The sequence below is a fragment of the Oncorhynchus keta genome, chromosome 19 (genome assembly GCF_023373465.1).
Source record: "Oncorhynchus keta strain PuntledgeMale-10-30-2019 chromosome 19, Oket_V2, whole genome shotgun sequence".
Lineage (NCBI taxonomy): Eukaryota > Metazoa > Chordata > Actinopteri > Salmoniformes > Salmonidae > Oncorhynchus > Oncorhynchus keta.
This window is the reverse complement of record NC_068439.1, coordinates 36635470-36651870: the sequence shown is the minus strand read 5'-3', so window position 1 is coordinate 36651870 and position 16401 is coordinate 36635470. Positions and strand designations below refer to the sequence as shown.

The 16401-nt window shown below is 39.9% G+C and overlaps 1 long non-coding RNA gene across 1 annotated transcript; it reads right to left on the bottom strand.

The window, feature by feature from the left end:
* Positions 1–9380: 9380 nt before the first annotated feature.
* On the bottom strand, positions 9381–15917 carry LOC118397745 (uncharacterized). The gene is made up of 3 exons (XR_004828470.1): positions 14482–15917; positions 13822–13896; positions 9381–10347 (listed from the first exon to the last, which is right to left on the bottom strand). It is a non-coding gene; the product is annotated as an uncharacterized LOC118397745 (long non-coding RNA).
* Between the last annotated feature and the right edge of the window lie 484 nt (positions 15918–16401).

Below are 16401 nucleotides of genomic sequence, written 5' to 3'. Positions count from 1 at the left end.
GGTTTCCTGTTAGTCTGAAGGGAAAGAACTGGTTCTTCTTTATCAGGGTTGGGTAGGTTACTTTCTAAATGTAATCTGTTACATTTACTAGTTACCTGTCCAAAATTGTAATCAGTAAAGTAACTTCTGGATTAACCAAACTGAGTAATGTAATCTGATCACACTTTGTTACTTTTAGATTTCTTCCTCCTTAAGAGGCATTGGAAGAAGACAACATGTATGTCACTAATTGAACGACATCTATTGCAGGATAAATCAATGTTAAAGTTTACATAGCTGGCCATATATGGATGTAACATTTTACTTTATGGGTTGGTTATGTAGGCTTCTTCTAATCCATCGCTTTCTTCTACATATAATAATAATATTCAAATTGTCATGACGTTGGCCTGGGGCTAGGTTTATGACAGTCATAAATACCTCTTCCCCCCTTTTTCCTCTCTCTACCCTACTGATGTTACATTTGCAAAACCCTTGGATAACATAGAGATTCTGGCCTCCCGGGTGGCGCAGTGGTTAAGGACACTGTACTGTGTCACCAGAGACTCTGGGTTCGCGCCCAGGCTCTGTTGTAATCGGCCTCCCGGTTGTGGATTCACATGGAAGAGTTATTGGATTCAAATGGAATTGTTGTTCAATTTATATGTTTGAATATGAAATTATTTGTGATGAAATGTGATTTTAGCTTCTAAAATGTGAGATTTGGGTTTTCAAGTCTACACATCAGAGTTATCGGATTCACATAGAATTGTTGTTCAATTTATATGTTTGAATATGGAATTATTCGTGATGGTTTTCATAAGGTAGGGCTCTGCTCAATCAGTGGCCCGCCCCCGTGAAGGGACATGGGCTATAAAAGTCTTCAAACATGCCCTCCTCTCCCTTCCTATATAAAGGCTTGACGACAATATAACCTCCTGTTCCGAGGATGTGAGGACACCGGTCCGATGTCAGAATGGTTCAGATAATAACTACAGAACGAAGCCAACGTCAGCGTGAGCTTTCGTTTCGAATGGTATGAACTTTGAACTCTTATTCACTACAGAAGTGATACCTCCTAGCCGTTGAGTTAGCAACAGCAGCTGCAAACGCAGGTTAGGAAGGAACAGACAGAGTATCCCTTCCTACCAGACAACGATGTTACTACAACGTATCCAATTTACCAGCAGAGACATTCTTCAAAGGACAAAGGACTCAGTTGGGCAACACGGCCTTCCATCTACCTACCGAAGCGCAGCTCAGAGTAAATATTTATTGCATTTTCCTTTTTCAAATGGGCAGTAATTTAGAATGCATAAGATACTGTATTTACGATAGCACAGCTTCGCCCTTTGTTCCTCAGTCTTCCCACTCTTTCACTCAAACCCAGCCATTTTCCTTTGTGTAACCAGCTGTCATATCTGTTCCGCCCACTAGGGACGTTTTCCTTTATGATGTAATTTGTAATCAAGATATGATTTAATTATGTGCATGTGTAATTCTGTGTGATTAGTTTGCTTTTAGTAAATAAATAATTAAACCCAATTTTGTATTTCTGATTCAACTTGTTAGCCAGGGTTCATGCAGATAACCAAGAATTTACAACTTTCAGATGAGACTGAATTAAGATGACGATTAATATTGACTGATATTGATGTAAAATATTACTAGGTCTTTAAGAGTTTATTCGGAAGATAACAGCTCTATAAATATTATTTCATGGTGCCCCGACTCTCTAGTTAATTATATTTACATGATTAGCTCAATCAGGTAATATTAATTACGGAGAAATTATTTGATAGAATAGCATGTCATATCACTTAATCCGGCATAGCCAAAGACACAACAAAACATATATTTATGTTGAAAACCAAAGTCTATTATAATTCCAGTCATTCAAATAAATGTTATACCCCTCAATCTTCAAGAATAGGACTTTGAAATATAGAAGTATAGGTTAGCCAAATTGTTTTACCTGAGCATAACCCCGAAACGAAGGACTTATTAGCCAGCCCTATTCTGTTGATTATGATTTTGTTGTCACGGAGGACTGATTGGGCTTGTCACGCCCTGGCCTTAGAGAGCCTTTTTTTGGCTCTATTTGGTTTGGTCAGGGTGTGATTTGGGTGGGCATTCTATGTTCTGTTTTCTATGTTTTGGAATTTGTATGTTTTGGCCGGGTATGGTTCTCAATCTGGGACAGCTGTCTATCGTTGTCTCTGATTGGGAATCATACTTAGGCAGCCTTTTTCCCTGTTATGTTTGTGGGAAGTTATCTTTGTTAGTGGCACTCTAGCCCTGTAAGCGTCACGGTTGTTGCTTATTTTTGTTGGTGACATTTAACAAATAAATAGGAAAATGTACGCTCACCACGCTGCACTTTGGTCCACTTCTTTCAAAGTATTTTTTATTACAATGGTCATAAACTGTAGAGCACAAGCGGAAAATAAGTTTGAGAAAATTGGAATCATTCTGATTGTAGCTGAACGTTGGGTCTACGTGATTTCACAGTCGAGGCCTTGCAAGAGATCCCGTCGGTGAATGTTCCCCCTTAGCCTGTGTAGGGATGTATTTTGGAATGGACTGTGATTGAATAAGTGGGATGGTTTTTGTTTGCTGTCTTGTCTTTTTTTGTATTTTTTATGATGTAGTTTTCCCCCCTTTCCTACAATGGATTTTTATTTCCTCGTTCAGTACCTCGTCCAGCTGGTGGCAGTAATGGTCAAAATTCCGGTCATCTTAAGGGAGTGACTCTTCCATAGACACCAATGCATTAGCAGCTGGGTCTGTTCTGCTTAGTTCATTGACTGTATATGAACCAGACAAAAATAGGGAGTGGGATGTCTCGCTTCCTCTTCCGTCGCTGGTGGACTCTCTTTGACTACTATTCTTTTCAGGGAAATCATTGCACAGATTACTTTGGCAAAGGCAATGACCAATAATGGAATGAACTTATTTAGGGGAGATTTCCTTTCAACTGAGAGTGTGTTGTAGGTGTTTAGGAAACTATTACAGTCTTATTGTATTTCCATGTATTGCTTTCAGAGAATCCACACAAAGAATGGAAAAATGTAGTCCTAATTAAATGAAGGAATCCAGACTGCCTTTGTACACTTGTACTATATTTCACAAGATCAGGACAGGACTACGGCATTTGATGTTGACGTTTCTCTATGAAACGCAAATGGAATTCCAACTAACAAAACGTATAGTGAGATGGGATGGAAATACTGTGTTGCTCTATTCAGGGACAGAGGAAAAGCGGGTTAGCCATGCTCACTGTCATCTGCCATGTCTCTACACACTTTCCTCTTGTCCCATGTCCACACCTTGGCTCAACCCTGACCCTAGTTTAATGTCCACACCCTGGCTCAACTCTACACTGAACCCTAGCAATAACCCTAAACTTAGCTCTAGCCTTATGTTCAACCCTCACCCTAAAGTGTTAGTCACATTTTTATCCTACTTTTCTCTTTAGACCCATAAGGTGCTGGAACTCAGCTCTGCCTGGCTCTCCCTTTGACCCAAGTTGCAGGAGTCTGACTCCGGATAGCTGGGTCGTTCCACTAAAAGAGTGCCCCTTTTGCGTCCCTTTGATATTTCAAGTAGAAATTGTGCACCAATATTGCATTTTAAAAGCCTGTTATATTAAATGAAGTGCCCGTTAATATAGACCACATGGAAAATTAAATCAATCAGATTTTTAATATGAATTAAGATTTGCTCAAGTGCCAAATCCATCATTTTGACATGACATGCTGAAGATGATTATTTATTTAGTATGATTAGTGATTCAATTATGTTTGTCCCTCATTTGAAGGTCAACCCTGTTACATGAAAGGAGCTCTCGTTTTAATATGATGAAACTATTCCTTTGAAAATATTTTTCAAAAGAAACATTCAACATCTAATAGTCAAATCATTGTGTAAAAGCAGGTGAGCTTGTTCTACACTTTTTGGCAATTTTCTGGTATTTTATGTTGGGGAACTGAGCTGGTCGATCCTAACACGTCAACCCTGTTACCCATAGAAATCCCATAGAAAAGTTACACTTCTCAAAAGGCACCGAAATGGCAGAATGACCCATCTCCAGTACAATTTAAAGGCCAATTGCAGCCATTTAAAAAAAAATATCAATATCAATTTTTTTCTTCGTACCTTTACTGTAATTATTTTCAATTAAAATTGTTTAAAAAAAACAAGAAACAAAAATAGCTTCTTAAGCAAAGAGCCATTTCTCAATAAATAATTGACTGGACTGTCTGTGAGTGATCTAGGTGACACTTCAGGCGGTCTTGTCAAGCAGTTCTTACACTAAAAAGGCAGTATAGTCATTGTTACAATTTCATAGTGTTATTCCAACCTCATAATGTGGAAATATATATAAGAATAGAGATTACATTCAATATAAGAGAGACAGATATTACATATATAGGAAGTATATCCCCATACACAGTGCCTTCAGAAAGTGTTCAGACCCCTTGAACTTTTCCACATTTTGTTAACGTTAAAGCCTTATTCTAAAATTGATTACATTTTCTAAAATCCTCAGCAATCTACACACAATACGCCATAATGACAAAGTGAAAAACAGGTTTTTAGACATTTTTGAAAATGTATAAAAAAAACGAAAAAAACAGAAATACCTTATTTGCATAAGTATTCCATTGATCATCCTTGAGATGTTTCTTCAACATGATTGGGGTCCACCTGTGGTAAATTCAATTAATTGGACATGACTTGGAAAGGTACACACCTGTTTATATAACCCACAGTTGACAACTCATGTCAGAGCAAAAACCAAGTAATGAGGTTGAAGGAATTGTCCGTAGAGCTCCAGACAGGATTGTGTCGAGGCACAGATCTGGGGAAGGGTATGCAAACATTTCTGACCTGACTGCCCGGCCAAACTGAGCAATCCGGGGAGAAGGGCCTTGGTTAGGGAGGTAACCAAGAACCCGATGGTCACGCTGACAGAGCTCTAGAGTTCCGTGGAGATGGGAGAACCGCAAACATCTCTGCAGCACTCCACCAATCAGACCTTTATGGTAGAGTGGCCATACGGAATCCACTCAAAGATTAATGGAGCAAAGTACAGGGAGATCCTTGATGAAAACCTGTTCCTGAGCACTCAGGACCTCAGATTGGGGAGAAGGTTCAGCTTCCAACAGGATAATGACCCTAAGCACACAGCCAAGACAATGCAGGAGTGGTTTCGGGACAAGTCTCTGAATGTCCTTGAGTGGCCCAGCCAGAGCTCGGACTTGAACCCGGTCGACCATCTCTGGAGAGACCTGAAAAAGACGGGGCAGCAACGCTCCCCATCCAACCTGATAGAGCTTGAAAGGATCTGCATAGAATAATGGGAGAAACTCCGCAAATACAGCTGTGAATCATACCCAAGAAGACTCTAGGCTGTAATCGATGCCAATGGTGCTTCAATAAAGTACTGAGTAAAAGGTCTGAATAACTTATGTAAATGTGATATTTCAGTTTTTTTGTTTTATAAATTAGCAAAACATTCTAAAAACCTGTTTTTGCTTTGACATTATGGGTAGATTGATGAGGAAACTGGATTGATGAGGGAAAACAACTATGTAATACATTTTAGAATAAGGCTTTAACGTAACAAATGTGAAAAAAGTCAAGGTGTCTGAATACTTTCCGAATGCACTGTATATTTAATTTTGTGTATTCCCGTCAATGCAGTCTGCTTGCTCTATAAAGTTCACACCTTTTCAGATGATGCTTATTCAATGCAAGGGAACACGGTTGACCCCTAAGCCCAAGGCGCGAAGGGAAACCTATTGTATTGATGCAAATCAGGGGGACCAATTAAACATTCCACAATTCGATTAGACATCTGCCCCTCAAATCTGCCAATACCCCCCCGCCCCCCTGACCCCCGGGTAGCCCCCACGAACCCAGGGCAGCCTCTGTCCCCGGTTGCTCCCGCCCCCCTGACCCTGTAAGACCCTGGCACAATTGTTGACCCCGCCCTAGAGAAAGAGCAGCCAGAGTTCAAGGTAAATGTCCTTTTCTCTGTCTGTCTGCGACCTGCCCATTCCTGCCCTTGCTCATAATAATATGCACCGCTTTTTTCACTTCTCACAGTTTTGTCACCCTTTGGACCAGATATGACTCTGTCTTGAAATTGAAGTTTTTCAGCTCCAAATAATTTTCAGAGGCTCTTTTTCAGTGATTCCACGGAAGAAAACAATGTTTATTCTAATTTGGAAAGTGTGTGTTAATGCAACATACAACAGATAGTAGAAGTAGTGGGATTTTAGGAAAATGAAACCTTAAAACATACATGGTATGTAAAACATTTATCAATTTTAAGACCTACACACAAATTATACATAGTTTGTGCTGGTGACAGCAGATCACATTGCTTTTCTATTTCTTATGAATAACCCGTAGCAATGTTAATTTATTTGAACAGAGCTGGAAAAATTTGCTGGAGTTCTTTGTAACTCATTTTCTAAACTTGATACTATCATGCATTTAAAAACCTACCTTCATATCTTAAAGGTCAATGCAATTCCAAACACTAATCTAATTTGAGATGTTTTTGTATGGTAATCTTTTCAGTTTTACTCAATGTTAATAGGGGCATCAATATTCAAGTGGTGAAATATGTTCTTTTATGTATATCATATATATATATCATGTAAGTGCAGTGCATTCGGAAAGTATTCAGACTCTTTGACCTTTTCAAAACAAATTACGTCACAGCCTTAATTGAAAATGTATTAAATACACATTTTTCCTCATCAATCTACACACAATACCCCATAAAGACAAAGCAAAAACAGGTTTTTAGAAATGTTTGAAATGTATTCAAAATAAAAAACAGAAATACTTTATTTACAAAAGTATTCAGACCCTTTGCTATGGGACTCGAAATTGAGCTCAGATGCATTGTGTTTCCGAAGATTCACCTTCCAACAGGACAACGACCCTAAGCACACAGCCAAGACAGCGCAGGAATGGCTTTGGGACAAGTCTCTGAATGTCCTTGAGTGGCCCAGCCAGAGGTCGGACTTGAACACGATCGACCATCTCTGGAGAGACCTGAAAATAGCTGTGCAGCAATGCTCCCCATCCAACCTGAGGGAGCTTGAGAGAATCTTCATAGAAGAATCGGAGAAACTCCCAAAATACAGGTGTGCCAAGCTAGTAACGTCATGCCCAAGAAGACTTGAGGCTGAAATCGCTGTCAAAGGTCCTTCAACAAAGTACTGAGTTGTAACGGCAGATTTCCTCCTCTTTGTCTGAAGAGGAGGTGCAGCAGGGATCGGACAAAAATGCAGCGTGGTAAGTGTCCATATCGTTTATTATAAAACATAAACTGAACACTAAGAAATACAAAACAATAAATGTGAACATGAATGAAATCCAAACCGAAACAGTCCCGTGTTCTGACAAACACAGACACGGAAACAAACACCCACAAACCAACAGTGAAACCCAGGCTACTTAAGTATGATTCTCAATCAGAGACAACTAACGACAACTGCCTCTGATTGAGAACCATACTAGGCCGAAACAGAAACCTAAACATAGAAACACAAAACATAGACTGCCCACCCCAACTCACGCCCTGACCATACTAAATAAAGGACCAAACAAAGGAAAATAAAGATCAGAACGTGACATGAGTAAAGGGTCTGAATACTTATGTAAATGTAATATTTCTGTTTGTTTATATTCATTTGCAAAAAATTCCCAGATCCCAGGTTTCGGGGCTGTTGCTGGGCAATACGGACTTTCAGCTCCCTCCAAAGATTTTCTATTGGGTTCAGGTCTGGAGACTGGCTAGGCCACTCCAGGACCTTGAGATGCTTCTTACGGAGCCACTCCTTAGTTGCCCTGGCTGTGTGTTTCGGGTCGTTGTCATGCTGGCAGACCCAGCCACGACCCATCTTCAATGCTCTTACTGAGGGAAGGAGGTTGTTGGCCAAGATCTCACGATACATGGCCCCATCCATCCTCCCCTCAATACGGTGCAGTCGTCCTGTCCCCTCTGCAGAAAAGCATCCCCAAAGAATGATGTTTCCACCTCCATGCTTCACGGTTGGGATGGTGTACTTGGGGTTGTACTCATCCTTCTTCTTCCTCCAAACACGGCGAGTGGAGTTTAGACCAAAAAGCTATATTTTTGTCTCATCAGACCACATGACCTTCTCCCATTCCTCCTCTGGATCATCTAGATGGTCATTGGCAAACTTCAGACGGGCCTGGACATGCACTGGTGGATTCACTCAATAAAAGGCTTTGTTTGTGAATGATGTCTGAATGTTGGAGTGTGGGACTGCACTCAAAATAATGCTGGGTTAAAAACAAACAGATTAGGATTTTTCATCATTATTCTTGTTCTGGAGGCAACTTTGCAGTATGGTCACTAGCTGGCACAGCCACAACGTCATACAATCTGTTTTTAAACCTAACCCTAACCTTAACCACACAGATAACTGTAATGCCTAACCCTAACCTTAAATTAAGACAAAATAGCAAATGTTTGTCTTCATGAATTTTTGCAATATCTATCTAAGGGGAAATCCAGAGTTCTGCCTCCAGGAAAATAGTCATGACAATAAATGTCAACCTGCTAAAAACAACCCAATTTCGTTTATTTGGTAACCAAGCACAGGGTAAATATTGGACAGATCACACACTGGGTAATGTTGACCTAGTCAGTTGGGTTGCGTGAATAACCCAACATATTGGGTTGTTGGGATTACCTAAACATGGGTTAATTTAACCATCAATTGGGTTTGTATTCCCTTTCATGCTGGTTGACCCAGCAGCTGTCTTTTCTTAATGTAATCCATAAGTTATTAGGGGCGTAGCTTTCATATAGTTGTTTTTGGCCATCTGTGAGAGTAAATGTCATTCCTGTTAAACTTATTACATTTGTACACTGCAATTCGATTTCCCTTGATTATTATTGCATATTATATACATTTATTATATGTTTTGGAATATTGTAACAAAGTGGAAACTATCCCAACTTTGGAATATGTATAGACTCTTTAGGAACTCATAAACTTGTGCAAGCCTCTAAAGCTTCAAAAGTGTCCGTGTGAAACATAAACTTATGATTACAATACAGAACAAATTAACTGGAATGATATTTACTCTCACGGGTGACCAAAAATAACTTCCTGAATGCCATCCCCCTACTAAGCCACGTCTCCAGTCTTCTGATCTGACCCGCTTAGAACATTTTTGGTCACATGTCAACTCAACATAAACAACCCAACCTTCCTTTTTTTAAAGACAACAACCAAACTGAGTGACCCAATGCCTACAACCCAGCAACTGGATCATCCAAACAATCCAGCACGTTTGAGTGGCTATCTGTAAAAAAAGAAAAACAACAAAATTGTGCCGTCTGGTTTGCATTTTTTTTTATACTTAAAGGGCAATTCCACTATTTTTCAACCTCATTTTCATTATCTGCAGTGTATACATATGTAAAAACAGGGCATTTCTAAGTTTTATAGAAAATACTATAAAGTAAAAAGGTTCTACTCGATGACATCATCAAAAGTATTTTAAAAACAGTGATTTTCAAATACAATGAGATTCGCAGTGAAAAAGTATCTGGCCAGAAAACTACTTAAGTACAAGTTACACATTTAGTTAGGTAATTTTTTACACCTTATGGTAAACCGTGACAGCAAACAAAAATAACAACTACTTGATTTTACATGAATTTATTATTTAAGCCTGCCAGCACCATCTTGCAGATGTCCTCCAGCAGTAGGCAGACTCCAATGAAGACTGATATCAAACAGTCCATAGGCTGTACACTTTCAATTATGGTCTTATTCAAAGTTGACTTAATATCTATCAATGTGCTCAGTTTCATAAAAAGGTCAAATGGTATAAAAGACGTTTCAAATAATTTCACCATTTTAAATTAATTTCACAATATTATTTCAAGTACATGTGATGAATGCATTAAAAGATTTATCCCTAGTGGGACGTTTCATTTTTTTAAAACTCAGAATGAAATATCAAGGAGGATCAGTTAAGTGTTACAACAGTCAAACAACAATAAATATCAACATTTCACTATCAATCATGTTACTGGTATGCAAATCAGACACCTTTCAGAATGGAATTAAACGTGAAGGTAGGTATTAAGGTAAGAATTTAATTTAAGTAATAAATAATCAAACAGTGCAGATATCAATTGGCATAGTCAACTCAATCATCTTTTTCCTGCCAAGGTTTGATTTACCCTGAATCCACTTCCTCTTCCGAACCTCTCCTTTCCACTTTGAAGGGTCTTTTCTTTTCTTGGCAGGTCCATTCTCCTCCCCCTTGGTTATGTTGCTACAAGCTGTAAATAAACTAAATGGCACAAAAATCTTATTCAGATGATACACTGTATGACCAATGTACTTATAGACCTTGTCATAAGAGAGAGAGAGAGAGAGAGAGAGAGAGAGAGAGAGAGAGAGAGAGAGAGAGAGAGAGAGAGAGAGAGAGAGAGAGAGAGAGCAATTCAGTGGGAGAATGCCAAGAGTGTGCAAAGCTGTCATCATGGCAAAGGGTGGCTATTTGAAAAATCTCAAATATAAAATGTTTAACACTTTTTTGGTTACTACATGATTCCATATGTGTTATTTCATAGTTGTGATGCCTTCACTATTGTTCTACAATGTAGAAAATAGTGAAAATAAAGAAAAACCCTTGAATGAGTAGATGTTCTAAAACGTTTGACCGGTAGTGTATATCTTAGAAATACTTATCTTACTCCAGAAATATCTAAACTTTCAAAGGCAGAAAGTTATTTGGATTTATTATGGATCCCCATTAGCGATCAAGATATTATGTTGTGAAATGTATTGTAATGTTTTTAAAATGGTATATAACTGCCTTCATTTTGCTGGACCTGGGATTTCACAACACAATACCTTGATCTAATACCTGGCTAAGATTGAACCCACAGACAAAAATCACTTCAAGTGAAGATGCACGCTTCACTGCAAAAGCTGTGTTGGAGATATGGGATTTGACAGACAACTTTGAGAGCCAGTGGACTTTGAGAGCCAGTTTTGATGACAAGCTATTTTGAATATATTTCATTGGCCGAGGGGTCATGAAACATTCATACAGACATAAAGTGGCATGGTCTACAGACAATCATAGACTATAACGAAAACCAGCCACGTCGTGGACACCGACGTCTTGCTTCCGGACAAGCTAAACATCTTCTTCGACTTCTTTGACGATAACACAGTACCATCAATGCAGCCCGCTACCAAGAACTGTGGAATATCCTTCTCTGTGGCCAACGTGAGTAAGACATTTAAGCATGTTGACCCTCACAAGGCTACCGGCCCAGACAGCATACCTAGCAGCGTCCTCAGAGCATGCGCAGACCAGCTGGCTGGAGTGTTTAAGGACATATTCAATCTCTCCCTAACCCAGTCTACTGTCCCCACATGCTTCAAGATGGCCACCATTGTTTCTGTACCCAAGAAAGCGCTTCTGTCATCATGAAGTGCTTTGAGATACTAGTCAGGGATCATATCACCTCTCCCTTACCTGACACCCTAGACTCACTTCAATTTGCTTACCGCCCCAATAGATCACACTGCCCTATCCCATCTGGACAAGAGGACTGCCTATGTAAGAATGCTGTTCATTGACTATAGCTCAGCATTCAACACTATAGTACCATCCAAGCTCATCATTAAGCTCGAGGCCCTGGGTCTGAACCTCGCCCTATGCAATTGGGTCCTGGACTTCCTGACGGGCCACCCCCAGGTGGTGAAGGTAGGAAGCATCACCCCCATTTCGCTGATCCCCAAAACTGGAGCTCCACAAGGGTGCGTGCTCTGCCCCCTCCTGTACTCCCTGTTCACCAATGACTGTGTGGCCACACATGCCTCCAACACAATCATCAAGTTTGCAAATGACACAATAGTAGAAGGCTTGATTACCAACAAAGACAAGACAGCCTACAGGGAGGAGGTGAGGGCCCTGGGAGTGTAGTGCCAGGAAAATAACCTCACTCAATGTCAACAAAACAAAGGAGCTGATCGTGGACTTCAGGAAACAGCAAAGGGAGCATCCCCCCATCCACATTAACGGGACCACAGTGGAGAAGGTGGAAAGTTCCTCTGCGTACATATCACAGACAGACTGAAATGGTCCACCCACACAGACAGTGTAGTGAAGAAGAAGCAACAGCGCCTCTTCAACCTCAAGAGGCTGAAGAAATTTTGCTTGGCACCTATAACCCTCACAAACCTTTACAGATACACAATTGAGAGCATCATGTCGGGGGGTATCACCGCCTGGTAAGGCAACTGCACCACCTGCAACCGCAGGGTTGCAAAAAAAAGCATCAAGGACAACAAACACCTGAGCAAATGCCTGTTCACAGGTCAGTACAGGTTTATCAAAGCTAAGACCGAGAGACTGAAAAACAGCTTCTATCTCAAGGCCATCAGACTGTTAAATAGCCACCACTAGCACATTAGAGGCTGATGCCCTATATACATAGACTTGAAATCACTTATTATTAAATTCCATTCATGTTAGATTTTACTGCACTGTTGGAGCTAGAAACACAAGCATTTCGCTACACCGGCAATAACATCTGCTAAACACGTGTATGTGACCAATGAAATTGTATTTGATTTGATTTGAAAGGGGAACCATTAGTATCAATTCATGTTAAAAAAAAAAGATCTCCACATTTGGAGTTGCAAGGTTTTCACCCGAGAGCGAAGATATAATAATAGAAATCTATGTCACTAAAGTTATTTGGTAAAATGTAACTGTTAAAAAGTATGTTACTTCCTTCAGAAATTACTTGAGTAAGAATACAAAGAGTAACTACAGAGAGTAACTAGAAAAGTACAACACTTAAAAAAATATAAATACAACATGTGTCCCATGTTTCATGATCCCAGAACTTTTCTATATGCACAAAAAGCTTTACCTCAAATGTGGTGCACAAATTTGTTTACATCCCTGTTAGTGAGCATTTCACCTTTGACAAGATAACCCATCCACCTGACATGTGTTGCATATCAAGAAGCTGATTAAACAGCATGATCATTACCTTATGCTGGGGACAATAAAAGGTCACTCTGAAATGTGCAGTTTTGTCACAAAATACAATGCCACAGATGTCTTAAGTTTTGACGGAGCGTGCAATTGGCATGCTGACTGCAAGAATGTCCGCCAAAGCTGTTGCCAGAGAATTTAATGTTAATTTATCTGCCAAAATGTTGTTTTAGAGAGTTTGGCATTACATCCAACCGGCCTCACAACCGCAGACCACGTGTAACCACGCCAGTCCAGGACCTCCACATCCAGCTTCCTCACCTGCGGGATCGTCTGAGACCAGCCACCCAGACAGCTGATGAAACTGAGGAGTATTTATGTCTTTAATAAAGCCCTTTTGTGGGGAAAAACTCATTCTGATTGGCTGGGCCTGGTTCCCCAGTGGGACGACCTGGCGCCCAAGTAAGTAGGCCTATGCCCTCCCAGGCCCACCCATGGCTGCACCCCTGCCCAGTCATATGACATCCATAGATTGGTATGGTTCTCAATCAGGGACAACGATTGACAGCTGCCTCTGATTGAGAACCATACCAGGCCAAACACAGGAGTACCAAATCATAGAAAAAAGAACATAGACTACCCATCCAACTCACGCCCTGACCATACTAAAACAAAGACATAAGGTCAGAACGTGACAGTAACTTTGACTTTGTTCAGGGCACATAACCCAAAGCTTCACGGTTTGGTTTTGTTCTTTGTTTTGTCGGCGTCATTTTTAATAAAGAGAAAATGTACGCTTACCATGCTGCACCTTGGTCCAGTCCTTCAGCCAGCCGTGACACATATAATGCTAAATGCATCATACGGTGATGATTTCTGTATTTTGACAAATACCAAAATATTGTTTTTGGGTGGAATTCATGTTTTTATTTTTTATTTATTTATTCAAGAAAACAAGTGATGGACAACAATGCAGAAAAATAAAAAATAAAATAAATAATAATCATACGGTGTGCAGGTGTGGTTGGAAGCCCAAAGGCTTGTATGAAAACCACACTACAAAAAAACTACATACAATACATACAAGTACAAGTACAAAAATAAGTATATTTAAAACCAGATACTTTTAGACTTCTACTCAAGTAGTATTTTACTGGGTTACTTTCACTTTCACTTAAGTCATTTTCTATTAAAATATCTTTATTTTTACTCAAATATGATAATAGGGTACTTTTTCCACTACTGCATGGATGTTTGTTTATGCTGTTGTCAAGCACACCTCCTCTTCCGTCTAGGTTTTATTTGTACTTTAGGCTACTGAAACTCACACAAAGTTTGTTAACTAGCATAACCTGTCACGTTAACTACTGCTCCCCCTCTCCCGCACAACGTCGCCAGTTGTCTCATCATTACTCACACCTGTCACCATTGTTAAGCGCACCTGTGACTAATGACACTCACCTGGACTCCATCACCTTCCTGATTACCTCCCTTATATCTGTCACTCCCCTTGGTTCTTTCCTCAGGCATTATTGACTCTGTTTCTGTTTGTACTCTACTTGTGTTTCTTGTTTTGTTCTCTCTTCCTTTATTTTAAAAAATCACTCCCTGTACTTGTTTCCCGATTATTAGCGTACACGTTTCATAACCAGTCCATGACGATCATTTCCCATGAAATACAGAGATTCGTTAATTTGGTTGAACATAGTCAATCAATCAATCACATTTATTTCTTAAGCCCTTTTTACATCGGCAGATGTCAGAGTGCTATAAAGAAACACAGCCTAAAACCCCAAACAGAAAGCAATGCATTTGTAGAAGCACGGTGGCTAGGAAAAGCTTCCTAGAAAGGCAGAAACCTAGGAAGAAACCTAGAGATCTGAGGGGTGACCAGTCCTCTTCTGGCTGTGCCAGGTGGGATAGTACATGGCCATTAAGACCAGATTGATTTGAATATTTTCAAATGTACACAGTGACTCACTTCTGCTAAACTGACAGTTACAGAATGCCCCATCTACACACATAAACTAATTTGCATGACCCCTAAATAATAGGCTGCAAGACATTCAAATGTGTAGACACATTATAGTATGTTATTGTTTTGGTCATATGTTATGCTAGATGTATGGTGTCATCACTACAGTAAATCCTGTCTTCTGTTGTTACAAGAACTCATCCCAGATACAGTATGTGCAATGAGGAATACAATTGGCTTGATTCAATATGAATTCCCTAAAACCAGAAGGGAGGACAGAGCTTGAAACACATTTTTGGAACTCCTTGGAAACTATTTTGTGATCTACAACCAGCTAGCAAGTTTCTTGGGATGCTGTGTCATATCAGTCCAATCTGTGTAGAAGCTACAGGTGAGATTCAACTCCAACTCAGCGATCCTCCAGGCTACAGACACATTAAATGGGCTCTGAAAATGGAGGCCTAAAATATATTTGTGTGCTGATCACTTTGAACTCTGTCCCTGTGAATTTTGGCAGGAAGTGACTATCATTGGTGTAAAACGACCGTTTTTGGTCCTTCTCCCAGCCTGCACTGTTGGAGAGGACAGTGGGGCAGAATGGCTCTCTGGGTCACTTCAACATGGCAAGAGATTTAAAGAGATTGAACCCGGTGAACTTACTATTTCCCAGAGACGCATCCCTCTTTTATTTGGCTCTATAAACTCAAAAGAGCAAATAGAAGTTGCACATTTCATGTGGTTATGGCATCGCTGCATCAAGCATGAACAAAGGTCAGCATGGTGCGAATCCTAACTTCCACTCTGGTGCAATGTTCACTTAGTCTCCTATTGATATCAATGCATGTGTTATTTACACTTTAATTAAACATTTTGCACTGTGGGTTTATATTTTTTAATACATACCTTTTTTTTTTGCATTATGAAAAGCTCCTTTTGAATATTTGACTTGTTCAAATGGTAAGCATTGGACTTGAGATTCACATCATGGTATAAAGAAACGGAAATCTGACTGGGACACAATCTGTCGATAACAAATCATGTTCATTGAACCATCAAACTACACGAAGGCATTTCATCAAAGATACATCAATAGTTGTCCTTATTTATTCCATAAATGATAGAATATAGATAAAAAGATACATCTGGGATTGAGTTGTCAAATCTCAGGATTAAATTTTGTCCGTCGCATATTTTAGCCCCCCGCTCTCCCTTTTAGTATATCTGTAGCCACAACACAATGTTAAACGCTTTTGTCCCTCAAATTCTTGCTCTGAACAGTGTTTCTGGCCAATCACAAAACTTGTCTGACGGGGGCATTGGACTTGGTCTGCCATGTTCTCCCATGGCTGACTTTAATCCTATTACTGTTGGCCATGGCGCATAGATCACGGCCTTTCATCCTTCCC